A 9,405-nucleotide genomic window follows, 5' to 3' on the forward strand; every position below is an offset into this window, starting at 1 on the left:
CGTGACAGATTTGCTTACTGTCTCTGTGATAATTCAGGACCAGTACATTTGCGGTAGTCTACTCTCTAGTCAGCTGCTCTGCCTCTCTCCTTCCCTCACACTGAGGTGGTGTCGTGTCTCTGCTCAACTGCACTGCCCTCTTCTGGCCATGGGGTGACACTGCAGGGAATGTTCGGTGGAGAAATAGAACTACAGAACTTCTCACCACAGGTGCATTCAAACAGTCTAACGATGCTAAAGTCTCCTTCAAATGCAACAATCTGGTAAAAAACCAGGGTAAATAAGAACAACATTTTGAATGTATACTGCCAATTTCCTTTCATCTGTCAAATTTGGTTTTATCAGTTAGTGAGCGATGCGGGAACAGAGACAGGGAAAGGAAGACAGACACACACATCATTAAGATGTGTCCTACGTTGTCAATTCTGTAATAGTTTTGTAGTATTTGCATATGTATAACTCTCTGTAAGGTCACTAAAGAGAAAACTGGTATCAAATTCTAGATGCCATTGTTTTGCAGTTGTGGCCTTGAGCAAAGCACTCAACCCCCCACAACAACTACTTCCCGGTCGCCCGGGGTAGCAGACCCCTGCTTCAACCTCTCCAACCTATGTAGGTGTTTCTTCGGCAGGGTTGGAAAAAAGCGGAAGTCTAAATTTGTCTTCGGTTGTACAATTGATGAATAATAAAGGAATCTTAAATTGCAGATTTCAGTTGAATAAACACACTGCAGTTGAAAAAATATACCACAAGATGGAGTAGCAGATCCACCTTTTCTATGATTGGCCACAACACTTTGTGAATGTGATAAATAGCCACTACTTTATGGTAACATTAATCACAACAGTATTTTGGAAAAAGAATATGAAGCAATTTAAGGTCATCCATTCAGTGGGCTACCTAACAATAGCCTTCCTTAAAGGATAAATAAGTGCCTGGTATGGCAACTGCTCAGCATCCGACCGTAAGGCGATACAGAGGGAAGTTTGTATGGCCCAGTACATCACTTGGACCAAGGTTCCTGCCATCCATGTCACGCCTGCTCCCGCTCTCCCTCTCTGGCGCTCGAGGGCGCCAAACTGCCTATCATTACGCACACCTGTCCCCTTCGTTACGCGCAGCAGCACCTCACTGGACCCACCTGAACTCCCCTTTATCTGTCTGCTCCTCAGTTTGTTCCCTGTGTCAGCATTGATGTCGTTACTTTGACCTCTGTCCAGACGCTGTTCCTGTCCTGTTTCATGTCCGTCACTTGTTAAATGTTCTCCCTGTACCTTGCTTCCTGTCTCCAGCGTCGATCCTCACAATCCAGGACCTATATACTACGCATTGTCAGAGGAAGACTCCAGTCACACAAGTATTAGACTGTTCTCTCTGTTACTGCACGGCAAGCGGTGCCGGAGGGCCAAATCTAGGACCAAAAGGCTCCTTAGCAGCTTCTACCCCCAAGCCATAAGACTGCTGAACAATTAACCAGCCACCCAGACTGTTTACATTGACGCCCCCCTTTGTTTGTACACTGCTGCTACTCGCTGTTTATTATCTATGCATAGTCACTTTACCCTTACCTAAATGTACACATTTCCTCGACTAGCATGTAACCCTGCAAGCACATTGACTCGGTACCGGTACACCCTGTATATGAATGCATATATGCATTATTGTTATTTTAGTGTGTTACTTTTCATTTAATTATTACTTTCTTACTTTCTAAACTTTATTTATTGTACTGCATCATTGGTTAAGGTCTTGTAAGTAATCATTTCACTGTAAGCATGTGACAAATAACATTTGATTTCATTTAACACAGTGTCCTGTTACACCCTATTAAAGCTGAATACAAAGTCCTGTTACACCCTATTAAAGCTGAATACAAAGTCCTGTTACACCCTATTAAAGCGGAATACAAAGTCCTGTTACACCCTATTAATGCTGAATACAAAGTCCTGTTACATCCCATTAAAGCTGAATACAAAGTCCTGTTACACCCTATTAAAGCTGAATACAAAGTCCTGTTACAACCTATTAAAGCTGAATACAAAGTCCTGTTACATCCTATTAAAGCTGAATACAAAGTCCTGTTACATCCTATTACAGCTGAATACAAAGTCATGTTACACCCTATTAAAGCTGAATACAAAGTCCTGTTACATCCTATTAAAGCTGAATACAAAGTCCTGTTACATCCTATTAAAGCTGAATACAAAGTCCTGTTACATCCTATTAAAGCTGAATACAAAGTCCTGTTACATCCTATTAAAGCTGAATACAAAGTCCTGTTACATCCTATTAAAGCTGAATACAAAGTCCTGTTACACCCTATTAAAGCTGAATACAGGCTGATTGGGAGGTCGCTCTATGGGCCATTTCAATTAGAGAGTGTCAACGATGATATTTCGTTACTACTTTGCTATTTAGCAGGATCCCAGCGGAATCAGAGAAGTCAGCCCCCTTTACTCCCCCACATCAGAAAAGCTGGACTGGTTTTGAACTAACTGAAGAATAACAAATAACAGCAAATAAGGGAACATAAAAATATAAATAAAAAAATAGAAAAATCCCATATAAGGAAACAACAGCATCTTCTGACAAAGAAGGAAGCCATTTTGAGTTTGTTGTGGTCTGTGTCATCTCTCCTGCGTGTAGTGACATGAGGAGAGGTTTACAGAAGAGACAGTGTTTACAAACACGACGGTTACGTTGGAAAAGCCTTGCTTGGTTGTTGTTTTTTTTTGTGGTGGGAGCACACACACACACACACACACACACACACACACACACACACACACACACACACACACACACACACACACACACACACACACACACACACACACACACACACACACACCAAGGTTTCCTCACAGCAACGTGCGTTGACATGCCTTTATGAGGGGTGTTGAATTTCATCATGTCTCAGTTGCTTTGTGTGGACAGACATGTGAACGTGTTCAGTTTCACTTTTGGCCGAAACCTGTTTTTCACTGTCATCAGGCAAACCTGTTGATTTCTCTGAAATAGTATCAAAAAATATCTCCCACAGGGTGTCATTTATGTGTGTGTGTGTGTGTGTGTGTGTGTGTGTGTGTGTGTGTGTGTGTGTGTGTGTGTGTGTGTGTGTGTGTGTGTGTGTGTGTGTGTGTGTGTGTAAAATCAAATCAAATCAAAGCACATTTTATTGGTCACATGCACATATTTAGCAGATGTTATTGGTCACATATTTAGCAGATGTTATTGGTCACATATTTAACAGATGTTATTGGTCACATACACATATTTAGCAGATGTTATTGGTCACATATTTAGCAGATGTTATTGGTCACATATTTAACAGATGTTATTGGTCACATACACATATTTAGCAGATGTTATTGGTCACATATTTAGCAGATGTTATTGGTCACATATTTAACAGATGTTATTGGTCACATACACATATTTAGCAGATGTTATTGGTCACATACACATATTTAGCAGATGTTATTGGTCTCATACACATATTTAGCAGATGTTATTGGTCTCATACACATATTTATCAGATGTTATTGGTCACATATTTAACAGATGTTATTGGTCACATATTTAGCAGATTTTATTGGTCACATAGTTATCAGATGTTATTGGTCACATATTTATCAGATGTTATTGGTCACATATTTATCAGATGTTATTGGTCACATATTTAACAGATGTTATTGGTCACTTATTTAGCAGATGCTATTGGTCATATATTTAGCAGATGTTATTGGTCACGTATTTAGCAGATGTTATTGGTCACATATTTAGCAGATGTTAATGCGGGTGTAGTGAAATGCTTGTCTAAGGAGAGCAGAGCTGCCGTGTCTGTCAGCGCCATCATACTGTGTGTGTGTGTGTGTGTGTGTGTGTGTGTGTGTGTGTGTGTGTGTGTGTGTGTGTGTGTGTGTGTGTGTGTGTGTGTGTGTGTGTGTGTGTGTGTGTGTGTGTGTGTGTGTGTGTGTGTGTCTGTGTGTGTGTGTGTGTGTGTGTATGCATGCCTGTGTGTGCAAGTGTGTGTGTGTGTGTGTGTGTGTGTGTGTGTGTGTGTGTGTGTGTGTGTGTGTGTGTGTGTGTGTGTGTGTGTGTGTGTGTGTGTGTGTGTGTGTGTGTGTGTGAGGGCAGTACCGGGGGCAAGGGAAGAGAGGAGGCCAAGGCACCATTTAACAGCACGCGAAACAGCAGACATGGTTATCCAATGACATGAAGCATTAAGCATTATCTGCTAACAGAGGACAATGGCACCGGATGGCTGCCGCTTTACCATCTCCTATCTCCTGTTATTGTCTGTGTTTTTTCAAAAAAAATTGTAACTTATTTTGTGTATGATGTTTATACCCTGATGAAGACAGCTTGTCTGTCGAAACGTTGGAAATAAAATATTTTTGCATCTGAGCTCCTAGAGTGTGCTGCTCTCCGTTTTCTTTTTTAAGTGTTTCACTCCTCTAGCCAGCACCTCTCCTAAATAGGTGTTCCACTCCCCTAGCCAGCACCTCTCCTAAATAGGTGTTCCACTCCGCTAGCCAGCACCTCTCCTAAATAGGTGTTCCACTCCGCTAGCCAGCACCTCTCCTAAATAGGTGTTCCACTCCGCTAGCCAGCACCTCTCCTAAATAGGTGTTCCACTCCCCTAGCCAGCACCTCTCCTAAATAGGTGTTCCACTCCCCTAGCCAGCACCTCTCCTAAATAGGTGTTCCACTCCGCTAGCCAGCACCTCTCCTAAATAGGTGTTCCACTCCCCTAGCCAGCATCTCTCCTAAATAGGTGTTCCACTCCGCTAGCCAGCACCTCTCCTAAATAGGTGTTCCACTCCGCTAGCCAGCAACTCTCCTAAACAGGTGTTCCACTCCGCTAGCCAGCACCTCTCCTAAATAGGTGTTCCACTCCGCTAGCCAGCACCTCTCCTAAATAGGTGTTCCGCTTCGCTAGCCAGCACCTCTCCTAAATAGGTGTTCCACTCCCCTAGCCAGCACCTCTCCTAAATAGGTGTTCCACTCCGCTAGCCAGCACCTCTCCTAAATAGGTGTTCCACTCCCCTAGCCAGCACCTCTCCTAAATAGGTGTTCCACTCCGCTAGCCAGCACCTCTCCTAAATAGGTGTTCCACTCCCCTAGCCAGCACCTCTCCTAAATAGGTGTTCCACTCCCCTAGCCAGCACCTCTCTGTGCGTTTCTTACACCTCTAGTATATCATGTTTCTACCACCCTCTCTTATGACCGAAAAGAGATTCTAGACATCTGGACAGCGATTACTCACCTCGTACTGGACAAAGATTATTTCTTTAACGAGTCGGACGCAAAGGATTTACTTCAGACACCCGACAAGGCCCAAATCCCCATCATTCACATGAAGAAGAGACGGAGATATCGGGGACGTAGGTCGGGGTGCCTTGTAAGGATCCTATGGCGAGTGGGTAATATGCCTCTACCGTCAGTCCTATTAGCCAACTTACAATCATTGGATAACAAAATAGACGAGCTACGATCACGAATATCCTACCAACGGGACATTAAAAGGGTAATAAATCAAATCTAATTATATTGGTCACATACACATGGTTAGCAGATGTGAGTGTAGTGAAATGCTTATGATTCTAGATCCGACAGTGCAGCAGTATCTAACAGGTAATATCTAACAATTCCACAACAAAACCTAATGCACACAATCTAGTAAAGGAATGGGATGAGAATATATAAGTATAAAATATATGGATGAGCAGTGACAGAGTGGCTAAGATGCAATAGATAGTAAAGAATAGATAGTGAAGGATACAGTATACAGTATATACATATGAGATGAGTAATGCGAGATATGTAAACATTCTTAAAGTAGCATTGTTAAAGTGACTAGTGTTCCATTTATTAAAGTGGCCAATGATATCAAGTCTGTAGGTAGACAGCTGCCTCTCTGTGCTAATGATGGATGTTTAACAATCTAATGGCCTTGAGATAGAAGCTGTTTTTCAGTCTCTCGGTCCCAGCTTTGATGCACCTGTACTGACCTTGCCTTCTGGATGATAGCGGGGTGAACAGGCAGTGGCTCGAGTGGTTGTTGTCCTTGATGATCTTTTGGCCTTCTTGTGACATCGGGTGGTGTAGGTGTCCTGGAGGGTAGGTAGCTTGCCCCAGGTGATGCGTTGTGCAGACCTCACTACCCTCTGGAGAGCCTTGCGGTTGTGGGCAGTGCAGTTGCCGTACCAGGTGGTGATAAAGCCCGACAGTTTGCTCTCAATTGTGCACCTGTAAAAGGTAGTGAGGGTTTTAGGTGACAAGCTAAATTATGTGGGTGATATGTACACCGAGGAAATTCAAACTTTCCACCTTCTCCACTGCTTTCCCATTGATGTGGATAGGGGGGTGCTCCCTTTGCTATTTCCTGAAGTCCACGAACATCTCTTATGTTTTGTTGACGTTGAGTGAGAGGTTATTTTCCTGACACCACACTCCGAGTGCCCTCACCTCCTCCCTGTAGGCTGTCTCGTCATTGTTGGTAATCAAGCCTACCACCATAGCGTCGTCTGCAAACTCGATTATTGAGTTGGAGGCGTGCATGGCCACGCAGTTGTGGGTGAACAGGGGGTACAGGAGGGGGCTGAGAATGAACCTGTGTGGGGCCCCAGTTTTGAGGATCCGTATCTTGTGTTTCACTGAGTCATGGCTGAACGACAACATGGATAACATGCAGCTGGCTGGGTTTTAATTTAATCAACAAGATAGAACAGCTGCCTCCTGTAAGAGGTGGCGGTCTGTGTATGTTTGTAAACAACAGCTGGTGAACAAAATCTGATATTAAGGAAGTCTCAAGGTTTTGCTCGCCTGAGGTAGAGTATCTCATGATAAGCTGTAGACCACACTATTTACGAAAATAGTTTTCATCTATATTTTTCGTGGCTGTCTATTTACCACCACAAACCGATGCTGGCACTAAGACCGCACTCAAAGAGCTGAATAAGGCCATAAGCAAACTGGAAAATGCTCGTCCAGAGGCGGCGCTCCAAGTGGCCGGGGACTTTAATGCACACACACACACACACACACACACACACACACACACACACACACACACACACACACACACACACACACACACACACACACACACACACACACACACACACACACACACACACACACACACACACACACACACACACACACACAGAGAGACGCGTACAAAGCTCTCCCTCGCCCTCCATTTGGCAAATCCGACCACAACTCTTTCCTCCTGATTCCTGCTTACAAGCAAAAACTAAAGCAGGAAATACCAGTGACTCGGTCAATAAAGAAGTGGTCAGATGACACAGATGCTAAGCTACAGGACTGTTTTGCTAGCATAGACTGGAACATGTTCCGGGATTCTTTCGATGGCATTGAGGAGTACACCACATCAGTCACTGGCTTCATCAATAAGGGCATTGATGATGTCGTCCCCACAGTGACCGTATGTACAGTATATACCCCAACCAGAAGCCATGGATTACAGGCAACATCTGCACTGAGCTAAAGGGTAGAGCTGCCACTTTCAAGGAGCGGGACTCTAACCCGGAAGCTTATAAGAAATCCCGCTATGTCCTCTGACGAACACTCAAACAGGCAAAGTGTCAATACAGGACTAAGTTTGAATCATACTACACCGGCTCCGACGCTCGTCGGATGTGGCAGGTCTTGCAAACTATTACAGACTACAAAGGGAAGCACAGCTGTGAGCTGCCCAGTGACACGAGCCTACCAGATTAGCTAAATAACTTATATGCTCGCTTCGAGGCAAGTAACACTGAAGCATGCATGAGAGCATCAGCTGTTCCGTACGACTGTGTGATCACGCTCTCCGCAGCCGATGTGAGTACGACCTTTAAACAGGTCAACATTCGCAAGGCTCACATCAACACCATTATGTCAGAAACCCTGGAACCACTCCAATATGCATACCGCCCCAATAGATCCACAGATGATGCCATCTCTATTGCACTCCACACTGTCCTTTCCCACAAGGACAAAAGGAACACTGATGTAAGAATGCTCTTCATTGACTACAGCTCAGCGTTCAACACCATAGTGCCCTCAAAGCTCATCACTAAGCTAAGGGCTCTGGGACTAAACACCTCCCTCTTCAACTGGATCCTGGACTTCCTGACGGGATGCCCCCAGGTGGTGAGGGTAGGTAACAACACGTCTGCCATGCTTATCCTCAACAACACCCCTATTTTTTACTTAACACTTATATTTCTAAAAACTGCATCGTTGGTTAAGGGCTTGTAAGTAGGCATTTCACTGTAAGGTCTACACCGGCTCATGTGATTATTTAATTTGATTTGAGACACAACACATTAGTTAATGAATTACAGGTCTAATTATCACTCCCATGTGAAAAGGCACTTTGGTCTCAATGGACATTGCTCACTTGCCACCAAGGCTCAAAGGAGAGTGTTCTCTCTACGGTGTGACATTCCTGCATTAATTTAAAGCCTCTGGATTTGATTGTCTGTCTTCAGGCCCCATTGGAAGAATCAATAAGGGCAATGATCTGTTGTGTTTCAGCAGCAACTGATCAGCTAGAACAAAAGACCAGCAGTTAAACATGTCTGGGCTGGGGTAGCTCAATGACCAGCAGTTATACATGTCTGGGCTGGGGTAGCTCAATGACCACCAGTTAAACATGTCTGGGCTGGGGTAGCTCAATGACCAGCAGTTATACATGTCTGGGCTGGGGTAGCTCAATGACCAGCAGTTATACATGTCTGGGCTGGGGTAGCTCAATGACCAGCAGTTATACATGTCTGGGCTGGGGTAGCTCAATGACCAGCAGTTATACATGTCTGGGCTGGGGTAGCTCAATGACCAGCAGTTATACATGTCTGGGCTGGGGTAGCTCAATGACCAGCAGTTATACATGTCTGGGCTGGGGTAGCTCAATGACCAGCAGTTATACATGTCTGGGCTGGGGTAGCTCAATGACCAGCGGTTATACATGTCTGGGCTGGGGTACTTTTTACTCCGTACATTTTCCTTGACTTCCAAAAGTACTCGTTACATTTTGAATGCTTAGCAGGACAGGAAAATGGTCTAATTCACGCACTTCTCAAGAGAACATCCCTGGTCATCCCTACTGCCTCTGATCTGACGGAGTCACTAAACAGAGAACATCCCTGGTCATCTCCACTGCCTCTGATCTAGCAGACTCACTAAACACAAATGCTTCATTTGTAAATGATGTCTGAGTGTTGGATTGTGCCCCTGGCTATCTGTAATGATGTCTGAGTGTTGGAGTGTGTCCCTGGCTATCTGTAATGCTGTCTGAGTGTTGGAGTGTGTCCCTGGCTATCTGTAATGATGTCTGAGTGTTGGAGTGTGTCCCTGGCTATCTGTAATGATGTCTGAGTGTTGGAGTGT

Source organism: Salvelinus alpinus, chromosome 22, assembly GCF_045679555.1.
Source record: "Salvelinus alpinus chromosome 22, SLU_Salpinus.1, whole genome shotgun sequence".
Lineage (NCBI taxonomy): Eukaryota > Metazoa > Chordata > Actinopteri > Salmoniformes > Salmonidae > Salvelinus > Salvelinus alpinus.